Below are 20,822 nucleotides of genomic sequence, written 5' to 3' on the forward strand. Positions count from 1 at the left end.
GCAACCATGAATATGCAGCAGCACGAACCTTTTGCTTGGAATTTCTGCCCTATGTTGGGCATCAGTGTTGTGTGTATGACTGTGAATTTCCCCTTCCTAAACTGAATGTCCAACACAGGAAATGAAGTAAGAGGCTGGAGCATATCAAGTCAGAGTTAGGAGATGCTGCCCATGTGCTAGAATACAGGTTTATCACAAACTGATTACACAGATGATGGTAGTAATTGGCATTCATTTAGCTTCCAGACACTTTGGATAGGTAGATGTGTTAGAGAATGGGAAACTAATCCAGAATTTTTATGGGTTCTCTCTCTTTTCTGGTACTCATTAAGTGCAAAGCTATTTCTCCATCTGAGAATGACGGCCCAAAATAAATCTTGAAAAAATAAGTAAATAAAATTAAAAAAAATAAAGCCTCAAGTAAGATCAACTCTCCTCCCCATTCCCACATCAATTTCTAACAGATAAAATGTCCCCTCACATTTTCTGCTGCAACCTGCACCACAGAGGCAAAGAATAATCTGAATGCAACTGATAAAATTTCCAATACTTTTTCCAATATGCTTTCTTAGGCTTAACTCAGGGTAGGCACAGGAAGGGAGATGCTTCCATGTTTACCAGGAGCAGGAGTCAAGCAAAGTTAATCAGGGAACCCCGACACATGGCCTGGTAAATCTTCCCCATTACGTTATGTCTACAGAACCAGGACTGATCCAGGAAGTGAGAACAGAATATTTGATTTGTAATCAATATTGCTGGAGTCTCCAAAATGTCAGATCTTCTCTAGAAGCAATAGAGAAATACAGTGGTTTAGGGACAAGGGCTCTAGGATCAGATTTGTCAGAACTGATTCCCAGCCTAACCAATTGTTAGCTGGTAACCATGGGCAAATAAGCCTGAGCTTCCTCCTCTGTGAAATAGAGAAAATAACAGCAAATGCTTGATAGAGCCTTTATAAATTATAATATAATTTGGATGGTTTTAATAGGAAAAGTAATGGATAACTCTTATTAATGTGTTTAGTTTAGTTGCAATAAAGGAAGACAGTGACAACTCCTTGAGTTTCAAGGAAGCGCATCTCTTTTTGCAGGGTTAGCTGCCTTAAACCAAAGGTTTAAATGAAGAAGTGATGGCTCTCTCATCTGATTACACAATATCCCAAACTAAATTAATATTTTTTTCTTTTAAACATATATCCAATAAAGTATAGTCACTGATATGACAAGTTCCCTTAATGTGATTGGGCACCTAAATGGAAGACCCAAGGCTTAGATATATAGACTATGCAGTTTGCACCAACCCCTGTGTTAAGGTAGGCTACTAATCCAGGAAAAAAGAAGATGCTCCTTTGACATTAACTCAATTTGTGTCAACAACATCTGTTGGGTAGACATTGTTACCCATTTTTATAGGTGAGAAAATGGGGTTTAGAGAGATAAAATAAATTCCCCAGTCATTTTTCCAGTAGGTGTCCAATTGGAATTTGAACATAGTTATTTAACTATCATGATATACTTTACTTCATAAACATGAGCACACACACATAAATACCTTCAATATAAGGCAGTTGAGAGGAAAAGAAGGCAAAGGGCTATCAAGTGCTATCTACAGAGGGTAGATAAGGAGGTAACTTCTGAATTATTTTTGGCAGTGCTAAACGATGACATCTTCCTCTTCTCGTTGCCACTAGAACACAAAGAAGGGGAAGTTCTTTAATAACGAATGCAGGTGCCTGCTGAGCTCTGGGCACTGCCTGACATTGGCTTATCTGCTTCCTTGATCTAGGAGGGCTGGACACTGTGGAGAGTGCATCATGATAATGACATCTTGGTCAAGTAAGCACATCCTGTTTCACCACTGTCAAAAACTCCTGGAGGCATGAGTTTGGTTGTGGGAGAACAATTGGTTTTCCTGAGAGTGAGGAGTACGAATTTTACACAGATTCTCCTGAAGGGATTTGAAAGGATTAGAACCTTTAAGCAGGCCACAGTATGCATGAATGCACACACTCCTCAGCCTCTTCTTACTGAGATTTTGTGTTCTGTGGATCAGAGCCCGGCCTCATGAACAACTCAAGCCCCCACTTGATATGTTTTGCTCACTGGCATTTTATACATAATATTTGCCTAGTTAGTACAGTCTGATAGCTAAAGAAAAAAAATACAGCCAAAAGTCTTGCTTCTATATATTTCCTTCATCCACTTGGTTTATGTTTTTCTCCCATAGTTTAAGCACTGCTGTTACTTTCTCTGTACCCTTCTGAAGTTTCTTTATGCAAAAGCAAACATATATAAATGAAAATAATCCCTTTCCTTTTTCATAAAAGCTAGCATGTTACATAACATTCTACATTTTATTCTTTCATTTAATTATATATCTTGGAGAAATTTTCTCAGTACATCGAGAGATTTCTTTTTTAACAAAATGTTTGCTGTAACATTTAGGTGAACCATAATTTACTTAACAAGATCCTATTGATGAAAATATGGACTACCTGTAGTTTTTGGAAGTTACAAGCAGCACTTCAGTTAATAACCTTGCACACCTATCATTTAGGCAGGAGAAAATACTAGATGTAGATTTGCTAAGTAAAAAATAAATGCATGTGTTATTTGGAAAAATATTGACAATATTTTTCAAAATGGGAGAATAATCAAAATTAGAAAACCAATGCATTCACAAGAGGTCATCTAGACAGCGTCTACTAGCTAGCAAAAATATTCTTCATTGTTTAGAAAAAAAAATTTTTTTCAAGGTTTTTCCTTAGAAATAGAAACATCTTAATTCTTAGAAACTTAGGTCTCTGTGATCTGCTTAATCGACCCAGAATCTGGCTTTGGCCGTCACTAATTCCCTACCCAGACAATTTCAAATATCCCCCACAGACTCAATAGCCTGGAATTCAAGGCTGTTTACTAACAGGGTTGACATTTCCACTGCTCTTCTATACAAACACATGCTCCGTGTAAAACAGGGGGATTAGACTGCATGATCCCTCAAATCCCTTTTGGAGCCAAATTCTGGGAGTTAGCAATATTATAGGCCAAAGTATGATCCCCAATTTCATGCATCAAAGTCATGATATTAAATGATTGTCCTAGAGTTCTAAACTATGAACATTAGCCCTGTTGCCTGATACTATTCATTCTATTTTTCTCTTCACTTCTCTTCAATCAATCATGTATTCCAATAGTTGTTGAGCACTTAATTTCTTTATGAAGGCCCTGCTGGTGGTCAAAAATGAATCAGGTTTCTGTATATCCTCACTTAAGTTAGGAACCCCATACTTGTTCTACAGTCTCTGCCTTGGATGAAATTCAAAGACTTTCTGTCAGAAAGCTACTATAAAGTTGGCTTATCATATGGTTAAAATAATTTATTTATTTATGTTTTGTTCTTTATTTTACCTTGAATGCACAGTCTGATATATTTTGTGAATTTCTGGAAGCTAAATCAGGAACGTAGTCCTCAGAGAACAAGGTTTTTGTCACAATAATGTAGTCAACTTAGAAAGGTTTTCCTTCACTATCCTCTATTTTTTTTTTTTTTAGAGGAGAGACTGCTTTGCAATTCTTTAAAGGCTCAACTTCATTTTATTTTTTATAATTTTATTTACTTATTTATTTTTCCCCCCAAAGCCCCAGTAGATAGTTGTATGTCATAGCTGCATATCCTTCTAGTTGCTGTATGTGGGACGCGGCCTCAGTATGGCGGGAGAAGCGGTGTGTCGGTGCGCGCCCGGGATCCAAACCGGGGCCGCCAGCAGCGGAGCGCCCCGCACTTAACCGCTAAGCCACGGGGCTGGCCCCATCCTCTAGTCTTATGTGTTTTCTTTAGTGATGGGTTATTTTGGTTGAACTGACTTTTTCCGATAGATATACTTACCTTTAGCCATAAAACAATGCCATTCATAGTCAATTAAATTCTATGATATGTTATACCAGAAGAAGAGAAAACATTAAATCTTATCCACATCATAAAGTTTTTTCCTTATTTATGTGTGTCTTTATTTTAGGTATAGATCTCCCTAGTTTGATAATTAATTCAAGACCATTACCACATACTACTAGAACAACGATATATTTACCATATCTAATGCTCTTCATTTATTATCTGAAGGACTGAGATATCCTCTGGTATTCTGAGTCTCCATCTTGAGTAACTTTCTTTGAACTTCTGCACTTCAGATATTCTGAAAAAAAATCGTCATAGGAATATCTTTATTTCATTTTTGTTAGATATACAAATCTGAAATGACAATATCTGCTCCCCTCACACATACTTTAAAGTGATTATTCCATTGTCGCCTGACCTCTAAAGTTTCTAATAAAAGGTCAGGAATGTTTCAAGTCATTGTGTATGTAATACGTCATTTTTATCTGGCTGGTTTCAAGATTTTCTTTTTGTGTTTGTTTTTCAGAGAACAACTATTATGTTTGGGTTTCAATAAGCATTTTGACTTTGTAAATTTATGTTTCTCCAATTTGTAAAGTTTTATTATTTCTTCAAATCTATTTTTTTTTCCTTGTTTTGCTCTTACTCATCTCCCTCAGGGATTCAAACCATATATATGTTATACAATTAAATATTTTTCTACAGGACTATGAGTCTGACTTTTTTTAACATTTTTATATCTGTCTCTCTTCTTTTAGTTAGATAATTTCTATTGATTTGCATTCCAGATTTTTGCCTCTTTCCTTTTTCATGTTCTTTCTGAAATTAACCTCAGCCTGTATGTTTTTAATTTCATATATTTTCTTAATTTTTTCAATTCATTTTATTGGATTCTTTTATACAGTTTTTATTCAACTGCTGATTTTCCTTACTTTTCATCTATTACAAGAATATTATCTTTAATTTCATTGAGCATATTTATAGTAGACTTTTATGAAATCTTTGTTAATTCCAACATCTCAGTCATCTCAGGGTCACTATCTGCTGAGTGACTTAACTTGCGACAATGTGGTACATTTTTCTCTTCACTTTTGGAGTAATTCGGTATTATATTATACACATTGTGAATATTAAATGTGTTTATTCTTTTATATGCCTTTGAATAATCTGTGTGTGTGTGTGTGTGTGTGTGTGTGTGTGCTCTAGGCAATAAACTGGTTGTACTGAACCTCAAAATGTCTTTTGGACAGCTCAAATCTCAATCGGTTCTTTTATACTTAGCTGGTCTTTTTGCTATTTGTTACACATTCGTATGTTTGTGGATGAGAAATTTAGGCGATAGTTTTTGTTCTTTTTTTTTTATTTTTTGTTTATTGTGGTATCATTGGTTTATAACATTGTATAAATTTCAGGTGTACATAATTATATGTCTATTTCTGCATGGATTACAACATGTTCTCAATTTCACCACACAAATACTAATTACAGTCCATGACCACACACATGTGCCTAATTATCCGCTTCGCCCTCCTCCCGTCCCCCTTCCCCTCTGGTAGCCACCAACCCAATCTCTGTCTCTATGTGTTTGTTTGTTATTATCTACTACTTAATGAGTGAGATCATACGGTATTTGATCTTCTCCTTCTGACTTATTTCACTTTGCATAATACCCTCAGTGTCCGTCCATGTTGTCATAAATGGCTGGATTTCATGGTTTCTTATGGCTGAGTAGTATTCTGTTGTGTACATATACCACATCTTCTTTATCCATTCATCACTTGATGGGCACTTAGGTTGCTTCCAAGTCTTGGCTATTGTAAATAATGCTGCAATGAACACAGGGGTGCATGTATCTTTATGCATTGGTGTTTTTGCATTCATCGGATAGATACCCAGCAGTGGAATAGCTGGATCATATGGTAGTTCTATCCTTAATTTTTTGAGGAATCTCCATACTGTTTTCCATAGTGGCTGTACCAGTTTGCACTCCCACCAGCAGTGTATGAGAGTTCCCTTCTCTCCACATCCTCTCCAACACATGTGGTTTCCTGTCTTGTTAATTATAGCCATTCTGACGGTTGTGAGGTGATATTTCATTGTAGCTTTGATTTGCATTTCCCCAATAATTAACGATGTTGAACATCTTTTCATGTTCCTATTGGCCATCTCTATATCTTCTTTGGAGAAATGTCTGTTCAGGTCTTTTGCTCATTTTTTAATTGGGTTATTAGTTTTTTTCTTGTTGAGATGCATGAGTTCTTTATATATTTTTGAGATTAACCGCTTATCAGATGTATGTTTTTCAAATATCTTCTCCCAATTGTTAGGTAGTCTTTTCATTTTGTTGATGGTTTCCGTTGCTGTGCAGAAGCTTTTTAGTTTGATGTAGTCCCATTTGTTTATTTTTTCTATCGTTTCTCTTGCCCGGTCAGACATGGTGCTTGAAAATATGTTGCTAAGACCGATGTCAATGAATGTGCTGCCTATGTTTTCTTCCAGAAATATCATTGTTGCAGATCTTACATTCAAGTCTTTAATCTATTTTGAGTTAATTTTTGTGTATGGTGTAAGGTAATGGTCCATTTTCATTTTTATGCATGCGGCTATCCAGTATTCCCAACACCGTTTGTTGAAGAGACTTCCCTTTCTCCATTGTTATGTTCTTGGCTCCTTTGTGGAAGATAGCTGTCCATAGACATGTGAGTTTATTTCTGGGCTTTCGATTCTATTCCGTTGATCTGTGTATCTGTCATTGTGCCAATACCATGCGGTTTTGGTTACTATAGCTTTGTAGTATATTTTGAAATCAGGGAGTGTGATACCTCCAGCTTTGTTCTTTTTTTTTCAGGATTCCTTTAGCTATTTGGAGTCTTTGTTGTTCCATATAAATTTAGGATTCTTTGTTCTCTTTCTGTGAAAAATGTTGTTGGAACTTTGATAGGGATTGCACTGAATCTATAGATAGCTTTAGCAAGTATGGACATCTTAACTATGTTCATTCTTCCAATCCAAGAGCACAGAATATCTTTCCATTTCTTTGTGTCATCTTCAATTTCTTTCAACAATGTTTTATAGTTTTCAGTTTACAGATCTTTCACCTCTTTGGTTAAGTTTATTCCTAGGTATTTTATTCTTTTTCTTGCAATTGTAAATGGGATGGTATTCTTAATTTCTCTTTCTGCTTCTTCATTGTTAGTGTATAGAAATGCAACTGATTTTTGTATGTTCATTTTGTATCCTGCAAGTTTACTGTATTCATTTATTACTTCTAAAAGTTTTTTGGTGGATTCTTTAGGGCTTTCTATATATAAAATCATGTCATCTGCAAATAGTGAGAGTTTCACTTCTTGCTTTCCAATTTGGATCCCTTTTATTTCTTTGTCTTGCCTGATTGCTCTGGCTAGGACTTCCAATACTATGTTAAATAGGAGTGGTGAGAGTGGGCATCCTTGTCTGTTTCCTGTTCTTAGAGGGATAGCTTTCAGTTTTTCACCGTTGAGGATGACATTAGCTGTGCGTTTGTCATATATGGCCTTTATTATGTTGAGGTACTTTCCTTCTATGCCCCTTTTATTCAGAGTTTTTATCATAAATGGATGCTGTATCTTGTCAAATGCTTTCTCTGTATCTATTGAGAGGATCATGTGATTTTTATTCTTCATTTTATTAACGTGATGTATCACATTGATTGATTTGCCTATGTTGAACCATCCCTGCATCCCTGGAATAAATCCTACAAGATCATGGTGTATAATCTTTTTAATGTATCGTTGTATGCCATGTGCTGGTATTCTGTTGAGGATTTTTACATTGACGTTCATCAGTGATATTGGCCTGTAATTTTCTTTTTTTGTGTTGTCTTGTCTGGTTTTGGTATCAGAGTAGTGTTGGCTTCATAGAATGAATTAGGGAGCATCCCCCACCTCCTCAATTTTTGGAAGAGTTTGAGAAGCATAGGTATTATGTCTTCTTTGAATGTCTGGTGGAATTCACCAGGGAAGCCGTCTTTTATTTTTGGGGAGGTTTTTGATTACTGTTTCAATCTCCTTACTGGTGGTTTGTCTATTCCAATTCTCTATTTCTTCTTGATCCAGTTTTGGAAGGTTGTATGATTCTAAGAATTTATCCATTTCTTCCGGATTGTCTAATTTGTTGGCATATAGCTTTTGATAGCATTCTTTTATAATCTTTTGTATTTCTGAGGTGTCCGTTGTAATTTCTCCTCTTTCATTTCTGATTTTACTTATTTGAGCCATCTCTCTTTTTTTCTTGATGAGTCTAGCTAAAGGTTTGTCAATTTTGTTTATCTTTTCAAAGAACCAGCTCTTGGTTTTATTAATTTTTCTATTGTTTTTTTAGTCTCTATTTCATTATTTCTGCTCTGATTTTTATTATTTCTCTTCTTCTACTGATTTGAGGCTTTGTTTGTTCTTCTTTTTCCAGTTCCTTTAGGTGCATTGTTAGATTGTTTATTTGAGATTTTTCTTGTTTGTTGACATAGTCCTGTATTGCTATAAACTTCCCTCTTAGAACCGCTTCTGCTGTATCCCATAAATTCCGTCATGTTGTATTTTCGTTTTCATGTGTGTCCAGGTATTTTTTGATTTCTCCTGTGATTTCTTCATTGGCCCAATCATTGTTCAGTAGCATTTTTATTGGGTAGAGTATTCTTGTCTGTAGGCTTTTTCCTTTTAGCTCTTCAAATATATCATGCCAGTCTCTTCTAGCCTGTAATGTTTCTGCTGAGAGGTCAGCTGATAGCCATATGGGGTTTCCTTTGTATGCAACTTGTCTTTCTCTTGTGGGTTTTAGGATTCTCCCTTTATCTTTAATTCTGGACATTTTAATTATGATGTGTCTTGGTGTGGGTCTCTTTGGGTTTATCTTGTTTGGTGCTCTCTGTGCTTCCTGTACCTGGATGTCTGTTTCCTTCCTTAGGTTAGGGAAGTTTTCAGCTATTACTTCTTCAAATAGATTCTCTGCCCCTTTGTCTCACTCTTCTCCTTATGGGACAACTATAGTGCACTTGATGTTGTCTCAGAGGTCCCTTAGACTGTCCTCACTCTTTTTAATTCCTTTTTCTTTTACCTGTTCAGCTTGGGTGATTCCTTCTAGTCTTTCATCCAGCTTGCAGATGCGTTCTTCTGCATCCTCTACTCTGCTCTTGATCTCTCTAGTGAATTTTTCATTTCCAGTATTGTATTCTTCATTTCTTTTTTATATCTTCCATTTCTTTCTTGATGTTCTCACTGAGTTCATCCATTCTTCTCCCAAGATCAGTGAGCTTACTTAACACTCTTTGTTCAAACTCTGTCGGGTAGGTTGCTTATTTTTGTTTCACTTAGCTCCTTTTCTGGGGTTTTGTCCTGTTCCCTTACTTGGAATGTATTCCTTTGCCTCCTCATTTTGCCTGTTTCCCTGTGCTTGTGTTTATGTATTAGGTAGGTCGGCTACGTCTCCTGTGCTTGGAGAGGTGACCTTATATAAGTGATGCCTTATGAGACCAGGCAGTGTGTCTCCCTCAGTTCTGAATGTTCCAGGAGTGACCCCTATGTGGGCTACATGTGTCCTCCTGTTGTGGCGTGGTTGCTCTCCCTGTAGGTGCCTAGGGAGGCTGAGCTATGCCCCTGGCCAGCTGTTGTAATGCTCAGCTGCTTGTAGTTCTTGTGGGCCCTTCAGTCTCTTTATTGGGTGTGAGGAGCCCCAGCACAGTTGGCTGCAAGTTCTAATAGCACATTTGTGTTGCAGTATTTCTTTTAATTGAGTAGACCCCTAGCGTGGCAGGTTGTTAGGCTCAGGGGCTTACAATTGCTATAAGCCTCCAGCCTTTAGGTCTCTTGTCTACTCTCTGAGGATTGCTGCTGGATGGGGCTGGCCTCAGGCATGGGAGCACCCAATTGTTTCAGGCTTTGGAAGGTGGGGCAAACCGCCATGTGGGTCTTTGAGAAGACAAGCCCTGCCACCCACAGGTCCACATACACAGTTAACACAGTCCTGCCCCATGTGCATGCCCTGATCTCCTGAAGTGTACCCAGTCTCTTCAAGGCAGGAACCCCACACACTCCACAACCGCCCTACACTCTCCACCCTCTCCTTGCATACACCCTGCCCAACCGAGGTGGATCCATTTGCCAGGCTGCAAAGAATCCAGACAGCTCGCTTAGCATGCCCACAAGTTGCCTGAGGGCTTGTTGTTGGGTGGGGCCAGTCCCTAGTGTGGGCTGCCTGCCTTGGCTGAGCTGGATTAAATCATTGCTCTAGTGGGTGGGGCAGACCCTGGGCTAACAGGCCCCAGGGAGAACTCCAGTGGAGTCTGCCAGTGTCTGTGTCAGCATGCCTACACCAGGCCACAACAATGACTGCCACCAATGTCCCAGTCCCTGGAGAGGCCTCACCTCTCACTGAGATGCACTCAGATCCTATCAGGTAAGTCTCTTTTCACCAAAGCACTGTGCACCTTTCTTTCTGGTGATTTTAGGTTGCTTTCTGAAATGGGTGAATTTGCGCATGGGCCCTTTAAGAGCAGGTTTTAATTTCTTTGTGAACCAGCTTTTCTGGGGGTACTCCCTAATGTTTTAGTAGCAGGCAGAGTCAGTTATTATGCCACTTTTCTTGATTATGCTGGGTCCAAAAATGCTTACAGTGGGGGAGCTCCCCGGCTCAGGGTCCCGCTCCTCCAGGGAGGGCTGTGTACCTTTGGGTTGCTCCCCGGTGGCCATGAAGCACTGCGGTGCTTGTGAAGGTGGCATTTTTTCTCTCCATAAGGGAATTTCTGCCTCTTCCACCTCAATTAAGATTGTCATTTGTTGCAGGAGTTCCTCTTATCCAGTTTTCAGTTCCCTCTCAGGGGTAATTTTTCCACGAGTAGTTAAAAATTGGCTGTGCCCATGGCAGGAAGTGAGTTCAGAGTCTGCCTACACCATCATCTTGCATTCTCTCAGCTTTTGTTCTTTCTATAACTCTCTTGTCTCTGGGATTCTCCTCTCATGTTCCATGGCTATGAGCTAAAGTTACCACAAACTCTTTCTCTGCTTTTTCAAGCTAGAAAACATTTTTTTTTTAATTAAAGCTTTAGTTGCTTTCTATCACACCAATTGTGGCCTACGCTTAGAGCAAAAGACAAAAAAATTGGAAACTCACTACATGCTGACACTTTCATTCAAGTATTAGCCCCCACCCCTCATTTTAACCTGCCTTTTTGGATTCACTTTCCTGTGTATCTAGACTTTTAAAATTTTTCCAGAGTTTACAGTTGTTATCTTTAGGAAGGTCAATCCAGTAGAAGCTTACTCAACCATACCAGAAAAGAAGTTCTCCATTTCTTTTTTATATCTTTATTTGCATATTACCAAATATAAAATTATGAGCTACTTATAACTTGGCAAATGTGAATGGTACCATTCTTGCTCACTGCTGGCATAAAGTTAAGAACCCTAGACCCAGGGGCTGGCCCGGTGGCATAGCGGTTAAGTGCTCACGCTCCGCTTCAGTGGCCTGGGGTTCCCAGGTTCAGATCCTGGGCATGCACCGACACACCACTTATCAAGCCATGCTGTGGTGGCGTCCCATATAAAGTAGAGGAAGATGAGCATGGATGTTAGCCCAGGGCCAATCTTCCTCAGTAAAAAAAAAAAAAAAAAAAAAAAAGAATCCTAGATCTACTTTTTGCCTGTATGTCTGTCTGTATGTCTGTATGTCTGCCTGTATGTCATCTATAATTCAGAGGGCTCTAGAATACCCCATTCTCACAGGAGGGATATTTTATCTGTGGCAAATGAAAATAAACAAATATGGATTCTCAGTTGTTAAATTAAAATGTCAACTCTGAATTTAGCGGCCAAAACATCCAAAGACAATCATGATCAATGCTCACCCCAGAATTCATGAATAAGATGGCACAATTATAAATTTCAGTCTGGAGGAATAAAGACTAAGGTGTGCAGGTGCTGGACAGAATGCCAAAAGCATTCCAGGCAGCTCTCCACTGTCTCCTCCTGGTCCTCATAATTAAATATGCCAGTTTAAACAAAACTGCTTAAAATTTGATATATGTCATATATTCATAAGATGTTTTTTAAGTTTAAATTTATATTATAGATTTTTTTAAATGTATTAGTGGCCAGATATTTTCTAGAGTTTTCTGGAAGGAAAAGATAGGCAAGGATCCTGGATACCCAAGCCGGTACTCTGTGTTCTCTCTTGAAAATCTTATGCCCTTGCCTTTCCATCCCATTTCCAAAGCATATTCTGGGGCTAATTTTGATGGTGGAGTCAGTGCAAGTTCCTCACTTTCACAATATTCCCTAACGAGGGGAAGAAATATCATGATCTTTGGCATAATCTTGCCTAGCTATGTGATGTATAAAATTATAAAATCTAATTGAAAAACAAAGTCACTAGTTGCATGCTGGTACTTTTAATACCACAAGAGTAGCAGAGTTCTGTTTCTATAAGATTCTAAAGAGGGGACTCAGTTTCGCTGGCAAACCTTCCCTCCAATACACACATTCTTTCACTTTCTCTCTCTCTCACTTTTACACGCACATGCACACACACCAAGGTCTAGAAATCTCTTTAAAGTAGAAGAATGTCATCCTTGTATCATAGTACCCAAATAATGACAGATTCCTGAGCAAGCACTGGTGCAATTATTTGATTTCCAATATTCTCAATTTGTCACTAAATTGATTTTCACAAAACAGAACTTTAATTTTATTCCTTTCTTCATCTACACAAACATGATTAATATTTCCCCGTGACTTGCAAAATCCTTAGCCAAGTCTCCTTATGATTTGACCCTATGTTACCTTTCCAGGTTAATTTTTCATTCCTTTTATTCATAATAAAATTTTAAAAGAGATAAACGCCCATTAATGGAGCTAGATAAATTATTACACATCCACATAATGGAATACCATACTGCTTTTTTTTAAGTGAGGATTTATTCTGTATATTGTTATTATCTCTAAGATGTGCTGTTAACTGAAAAAAAAAATACAATCACTATAAATGTCTCTAAAAGTGGGGGGAAAAGATATCTGCTGAAGGATACAAAAAAAACAGATAACAATAGTTTCCTCTAGGGAAGAAAACTGGAGGGCTGGAACTGGAGGTGAGCAGTGAGAGGCAGAATTTTTGCTTTATAACGTTTGTACCTATTGAATCTTGACCACTATAAATGCATTATCTGTTGAAAAAATAAAGATCACTACATTTAATTAAATATAATTTCAAAAATTGAATTTAATATGAATCATCATTGCCTTGTGTTACCATTTTAGAACTATGCTTCTAAGTAGTGGATCCTAGGAGCAAGTCTCAGGAGAGACTGAATTGCAAGGGCAGAGAATGCTCGTGGGATTTTCAGCCAGCCTAGACAGAAGGGAAGGCAGACAAACCTAGAGAGGAGACAATAGGAGTGCCCTTGGTGAGCTCCCAGTGGGGAACTTCTTTCCTACAACAGGAAGGCATCAGGAAGTTACTCCACCACCACATCCCCTCTTAATCATAACTCATGTCAAATAAGAAATAATGAAGATAAAGACCGTGTTAAAAATTAGCTTAAACCATGCTTTTAAAAGACAATTAGGCTCCTTTTTTATGCCTTCAAATATGCTTTAATTTTGGTAGAATAGCCAGTAAAAAAGCTGTTAAGAAAGTATATCATTGTTTAGGCACATTGACATCAATGCTCTCTCACTAATAGATTTTTAAGATACTTTTTCTTTAATTAACGCCTTGGGCTTTGTCAATACAAGTGAACAGAAATGGAGGCATGTGAAGATTTAAAAAAAAGTTAAAAAGTGAAAAGAAATGGTGTTCTGTTAGGTCTAAAAAGGAAACAAATAATACACTTGTCTGTCTTAGCTGTGCCAGAACACTGACAAAATTCAGATCTCTCAGAAAACCTGGTGGTCTCCTAATTTCACTTCTGCTGGGAGATTTTCTGAAATTCTTTAATTTCCATTTCCCAGGGAAGAATTTATTTCTTACATGTTTTCAAGTTCTACAAGTTGCAAAGGACTATATAAAGATTAAATTCATTATTTCGATGATTAAGAATGTGGTTTCAAATTCACTTTACTTTAACTGCTCCTGACTGGGATCCAAGCCAGAGAGTCATTTGAAAGGAATAATTTTATTTCTGCCTTAACATTCTTAAAGGGAAGTGTGATGCTGTTACTTTGTCTCATACAAATTCGCAGCCTCCTCACTATAGATAACGTGTTTGAGTTTCAACACTTGCGCCAGAAAACGCCTATTATTATGGATTGGAAACAGGGAGAGTCTTGAATATTCAAATCAGCTAAGAAAACACATAACTTTTAAAATAAAAGTGGGAAAAATGTTTGAGAACTCACCCTGAACTGAGCTTTGGCTTTCAGATAGGTTATTTTATAAATTATGCAGTTTATGAAATAATTATTATTTTATCCATATAAAATCTTCATTTTTGATAGCCCAAACACCCTGAAAATCCTTAGTCTTTTCAAACTGTCTATACTAGACACATTAAAAAGTCTTCTAAGTAACCAACCCTCAGTTAATTTCTAGGAATGACAGAAACTCTTCATTTCCTCTGCAGTGTGGAAAAGACTAAAATCGTCAGTATGCTTCATATGAGAACCCGTCTATAAATGCCTGCTTAACCTCTGGGAGAGTCCACACTTCAGACCAGCAATATGGAGCATATCTGATGAGAGCAAATCCTCCAGGATCTGGGGGGAGAAGAGTGATGGCAATGGGATTGTCTTTCCTGAACTCTCATAGAGTGATACTCCAGTCTCAATGGCTAGGGTATGCTATTAGCCTTTAGGAACAGCTGACCAAATTGTTCATGACATTACACTGACCCCTAAGAGTCACATGCAGTTAACCACACCCATTTTTAGGTAGTGACCTCATGCTGAGTGCCAATCGCACCTGCTCCGCCTGCCATGGCTCCCTAGTTTTCTTACTTACAGTTTTGCACATCCAGAGATCAGCTCATTGGTTTTGATGAGCTTGTTGGGCTTCTTATCTTTTCCCTTTTTCATAGCCCTCAGGTTGAGTCAGAGACTTTCAAGTGATAGACTCTGTCTTACATGAGTCATGAAATCAATGAGTAAAGGAGAGTCAATCAAGATGAGAGACTAAATTCATGGGTCTCACTCATCTCTCCTAAAATCACACCATATTTCAGAAAAAGAAAACGCAAAAAATGCTGAAATATAACTTCTACTTCTAGATCCGAATATAAGGAATGGCCAAAAGATACACAACAAAAGAAATCAGAAAAGGAGCTGGGGAAAACATTCAAAAGAAGACTGCTCTGGAAGTGATCAAATGACCAAGAATCACCAAGCACTGAGGACAATCAGCATCATGAAAGAGAGAACTTAATGAATAGAAAACAAAGTGGGGGCCGGCCTGGTGGTGCAAGCCGGTTAAGTGCACGCGCTCCGCTGCGGTGGCCTGGGGTTCACCGGTTCGGATACCGGGCATGCACCAACACACTGCTTGGCAAGCCATGCTGTGGTGGCGTCCCATATAAAGTAGAGGAAGATGGGCATGGATGTTAGCCCAGGGCCAGTCTTCCTCAGCAAAAAAAGAGGAGGATTGGCAGATGTTAGCATAGGGCTGATCTCCTCACAAAAAAAAAAAAGAAAACAAAGTGATTCCCAAAGAAATTGACCGTAGAGAACAAATTGTCAAAGACATTAGAATAAATAAAATCAATATCATCAGAAAAAAAGAGGATATTGATTACATTCAATTAAATAAGATGAAATCTTAGAGCATATATTTTTGATAATCGTTCAGTAAGACACGAGGGAATTAACTGATAAAAGCCATAATTCTTTTTTTGAAAGCCAAAGCCCAGGTCCAAGGTAAGACTGGCAAGTATTCAAAATTAGTGTGTTACAGGTAGGCTTCAAATTGGTCTTAGATCTGCTTAAGAGCCAAAACAAATAGTAAAGTATAATTAGTTACAAAATCTAAAGAGTTTATAACATAATAAAACAAATAATTGATAGGGAAAAATAGCAGCAGGTCTCACAGTGGAAGCTGAGAGAAAATTTTCCCATGGTTTTCATAAAAATAATATGCTCATCAAAATCCCTACAGTCGGTATAATTGTATTCACAGCAAGGTTTGTTAGCACATCCCTCAGATCAAACTTTTTTTCAGGGCATTTATTCTCCCTTCCTTTAATACTCGGGAGCTTTCTGATTTTTGATTTTATGATAGTTGTTCAGAGGAAGATCCCAGTGGCTTCTCTGGGAATGTATAGTATAACCTACTTAAAAGTGTCATTGGCTCTGAGGTAAGCACATCAAACTCTCCTTTGCCCCAGGCTTCCTGTAGAATCCATGTGATCCTTTCTAGCTGTCACCTGGATTCCTGATCAGAGATGATGCCTCCAAAAAAATAACCATTAGAGTGCTTGCAGTTTCTAATAGGAACAAAGAGTATTTATGTAGAAGGGAGGTGATAGAGAGATAGTGAGACAGAGAACAGTATTGCAGCAAATGAATTCTGGGGCACCCTCTCACCTACAATTACTTAGACAATAGAAGGCATCAGTTTTTTTGTCTTTTGGGTTTTTTTGCAGGGAAAGAGTTGCCCTGAGCTAACATCTGTTGCCAATCTTCCTGTGTTTTTTTAAATTTCCTCCCCAAAACCCTAGTGCATGGTTGTATATCCTAGTTGTAAGCCCTTCTAGTTCTTCTATGTGAGCGTCTGCCACAGCGTGGCAACTGACAGCCGGGTGGTGTGGTTCCATAACTGGGAAACAAACCTGGGCTGCTGAAGCAGTGAGAGCACCAAACTTTAACCACTAGACCATGAGGGCTGGGTCGGGATTGTTTTTTGAAGTCATGGTAGCATAATAAAATGTAACTGAGCTTGTTATGACAACTAATTTACTATCGAATTATGCACATTCTATTTGCAAATAAAAGTCAAACCAGGAAAAGAAGAAACATGCACCTGCTGTTTTTGTTTCAATGCTGACAGCTTCTGTAAAAAGTAAAATTAAACTCTGACAATTTGATCTCATTGCTAGGGAGATTCTGCAGAACAGATGAAAAGAGAAAAAGTAAAAGATTCAGACAAATTTTTATCATTAGTTTTAGTCTCAAAAGCTGAGTTTTATAGACTCCAGCCTTCCCAGTCTCTCCTCGGCCCCATCCCCAAAGCTCTCTTGATAACAAGAAAAAAATTCAAAATTCTGCGTTAACTTAATCATGACATATAGACCTAGCTCTAATGTATGGTGGAGGCACAATCAAAGTGGCCCAATGCAGGAAATAGGAAGACTTGACTGGTCCAGGAAAACTGACCAGTCTAAAAGGCTGACCTCTGGTCCTAGCTGGCATTTTGACCCACTGTGTATGATCAACTCAGACAAGCTTTAGTCTGGCTCTGATATTCATAGAGATTCAATCCAGAAATGACAAGAGGAGCTCATTAGTAAAGGAGAAGAAGCACCGTGAATCTTGAGTAATCCATCCATGTGTCACAAGGCATCAGTTTGTGGAGGTCAATTCAGGAACAAAATTCACCTCTGCAGAAGGAGGTGATGGCAAGGGCTAAGGAGCATGTCAAGAATCAGCTAAGTAAGCCCGGGTTCAGAGCAAGACTTTGCTTTCAATATGAAATCCAGGTCCATGACAGAAAAACCAATAGAGGGGACCAGTCATACAGACCAAACCCATATCAGGAAGCTCAACTTGATTTGATTGGCAGTCCAAAATTTACCACATAATAAGCAAAACTTACGTCAGATTTATGGCACCAAGACTCATCCCAGGACCCATGATTTGGTGTGTCGGGAAACTGCTGGTGAAGCTCCTATCCTGGGCAGGAATGTCTCAGAAAGTAGGCAGGGCATGACCTGAAGGTAGGAAGACCCAATAATTCCAGCTCAGAGAGGACAGTATTGTAGGGGTTACATATTAACAGCAGACACCAAGACCAGAATAAGCATGTAAGGGTTTTAGAGAAAAAAATATGGGAAAATGGGGAGGGAACCAGGGAAGCCTGGAGTTGTAACTCTGTCCCTAAGTGAAGCAGAGAGAAGGTTGGGTGGAAGTGGCCTAGATAGTCCTAGGAAGGCCCAGCAAGGCCATCTATGAGTCCTTGAGCCAAAAGTCAGCTTTCAGAGGGGTCCAATGTCTCACAGGAGTGGGCCTGCCCTAGTACACCTGCTGTGTTCTGTCAGCAGCTAGGAGAAGATCCCAAAAAGTGTGGCCTCAGTACAAACAGAGGAATGGATTTCAGAGAGCAGCAGCCAGGACTCTTGTCCAGCCACATTCCCTCAAGTGGGAAGTCTGCAGGGAGCATTCTTAAGGCTGCTATAGACTAAAATAATATTTCTCTTAACTATATGTTTTAATCTAGTTGAACAACCTCAGCTAAACTTGCCTAACACCTATCTAGCAAGTTTTAATGGTTATTGGCTTATATAGAGAGATTATATATAATCCCTATTTTAAGATGAGGAAACAGAGATATAGAAAGGTTCTAAGTTCAAGTTCACTCAGCTAGGAAGTGAGAAGGATGGCATACTAGGTGGAGCAGCCCAACTCTGCAGCCTGATTGCCCAGCCACTGTACCTAAAAAATGCCCACCTCTACTTGTTGGGACACCATCTGCTGGGGATAGAACAAAGAACCAGCCCACAGGTCCAAACGCAGAATGATCCCTATTACTATCTATTAATTCAAATCAGGACATGTCTTAGCTCTTAAGTATTAACTGAGACTCTGTGCATGATTCACCAATTGTAGGAACTGTTTTTGCTTTGAATACTGGAGCATTTGGAGAGAGGGAGAAAGTAGTGTTGTCTTAGGTCCTAGAGTTCAGTTAAGAACTCAGGTCAAAACCAAAAGTTCTGTCACCATCATATAAGATAGTTATTACTTTCTATTCATCAGCAGAAAAAAGATCTAGGGAGGAAGTATGGGCAGTAGTAGACAATACCAAACACTTTTAAATCAAGAGTTATAACAAAATATGTATTAAATTCTGTCTATTATATCTTGTGTATTTTGACATACACCAAGAAATATTTGACTATTGAACTCTGCATCGATGATATGATGATGAGCTACAATCCCATTTCCTCCAATGTACTATTCCCAGAAATAGAGACTTTCATTTCATTTTCCTATGGGCTGTTTTTCATCACATTCAAACAAATCTGGGTTAGATAAATTATTTAGTAACTGCTGGATAACCAACCTAGTACCTCTGCACACACACAAAGCAACTTTGATTTGAGTAAATGTATTTTTGATAAATGAGTTCTGCCTTGTTATCAGAGGTTCGGGGATTCGATCGGAGACGTAAAAGACACTTTCCACTCCAAACAAATGGACTGAAGGTATATTTTATTATATAGAGGATAGTAAAGGTGACAGTCTGCAAACAGATCCAAATAGGTCAAATATTAAGAGGGGAAAAACATCAGCCCGACTGGAAAGGGAAAATACCCACATCGGCTGAAGAGAAATGACACAAATCAACCAGAAAGAGAAACACCAGGTTAACCGAAAAGAGAACACATCAAATCAATTACTTCATATCAAATCAATTACTTCACATCAAATCAGTTACTCACAACATCCACGCCCCACTGCCGGGAGAGCTCTGTCAATCGACGCGGCTGGGCAAGGATCACACGTCCTGGGCAAGGTGTCCCTTCCACAGGTGGAACTCTCTCTAGGTGGAACTCTCTCACAGGCTCAGTTTCCAGCAGTTTTTATACCATCAGTAATTTTCAGAGTAAGCAATTACAGAGTTTGCAGAGCAAGCATTTAGTGTTCCCATGCACAAATGGTTATCAGTGGCGTACGTGTACTGAGCCCCCTGGCTAACGTCCCAGCCCAGTAGTTGCGCACGTGCATTGTTCTCTTTGGTTATCGTCCTAGCCCGGCACAGATGGCCAGTCCATTCCGGGCCAGGACGCTCCAAGAGCCTTGAAATGTTACAACTTGCAACTCTCTCCGTGGGAGAAAGGCCAGTTCCCGGGAAAAGGCCAGTTCCCACCACGCAGAAAGCAGCCTTGTATTTCTTTTTTGTGCTGGTGGCTGTAGGTCAATGGAGCGGCCAAACATGGCTGTACTCATGTCAAGACATGCCTGAATGATTTATCTACTTAATGTAGAATTGCCCCACAGTTGTATAGTACTAGGCCTGTTTTGTATGGGAACCTTCGGCTGTAGGCTGAGAAAATGAAGGCAAAAGTATAAGCCATTTCCAATTGGAAGTTAGGAAAGAATTAGTTTTGTGTAAGTTGACAGTATGTGGCTCAAATAACAGAAAATAAAGTAAAAGCAATAAAGATACAAAAACTTGACTTAAATCTGCATTTATGGAAATGATTCATGTCTGCTGAATAAAGGGAAAAACCACTGTTAGACTTAACTGAGCTTACGTAACTCGAATCACAATGTGGCTCTCATATTATAAGCGTTTTTCTAAGAGGCCACATTCTGCTTATAGTTATAGTCAGGTTAGCATTAGGCAGACTTAAAAAACAAAAAGATCTTTGGTATAGTTTGAATGGGTAGAAAATGCTATGGCTAAGAAGCATATCTCCACAATCAGCTTCAGGGAGACGAAATTGCAGAGTTTTATAAGCTTTAAGATACTTCATTAGCTCATAGCTCTCTGTGGCGCATGAAATGACGTGATTAATTGTATCAACTTAGAATCTTATCACAAGTTTATCAACATACGTTGTGACACAATTTTAGCCTATGCCAAAATGAACACAGCCAGACATTAGTTAAAATAGCAAAAACAAATTTTATTCGGTAACTACTGACAGTAGGAGAAAAAGTTGAGCTCCATTCCAATTTGTGAATAGGTGACTGGGTCCTTTAAAGGGAGAATGAAGGAAGGGGGATGATTAAGGGCTCAGTAGAGTCAGATAAGAG

At 38.6% G+C, this 20,822-nt stretch overlaps 1 long non-coding RNA gene across 1 annotated transcript in view; it reads right to left on the reverse strand.

The window, feature by feature from the left end:
• LOC147916890 (uncharacterized) overlaps positions 1-20,013 on the reverse strand; it is a 53,904-nt gene extending 33,891 nt beyond the window's left edge. Inside the window, exons 1-3 of the long non-coding RNA XR_015552579.1 lie at positions 19,502-20,013; positions 17,659-17,773; positions 4,088-4,192 (exon numbers count right to left, since the gene is read on the reverse strand). This is a non-coding gene — a long non-coding RNA (uncharacterized LOC147916890). The remainder of the gene's footprint in view (positions 1-4,087; positions 4,193-17,658; positions 17,774-19,501) is intronic.
• Between the last annotated feature and the right edge of the window lie 809 nt (positions 20,014-20,822).

Source organism: Ceratotherium simum, chromosome 6 (assembly GCF_057802395.1).
Source record: "Ceratotherium simum simum isolate JZ-2026a chromosome 6, ASM5780239v1, whole genome shotgun sequence".
NCBI classification, from domain to species: Eukaryota; Metazoa; Chordata; class Mammalia; order Perissodactyla; family Rhinocerotidae; genus Ceratotherium; species Ceratotherium simum.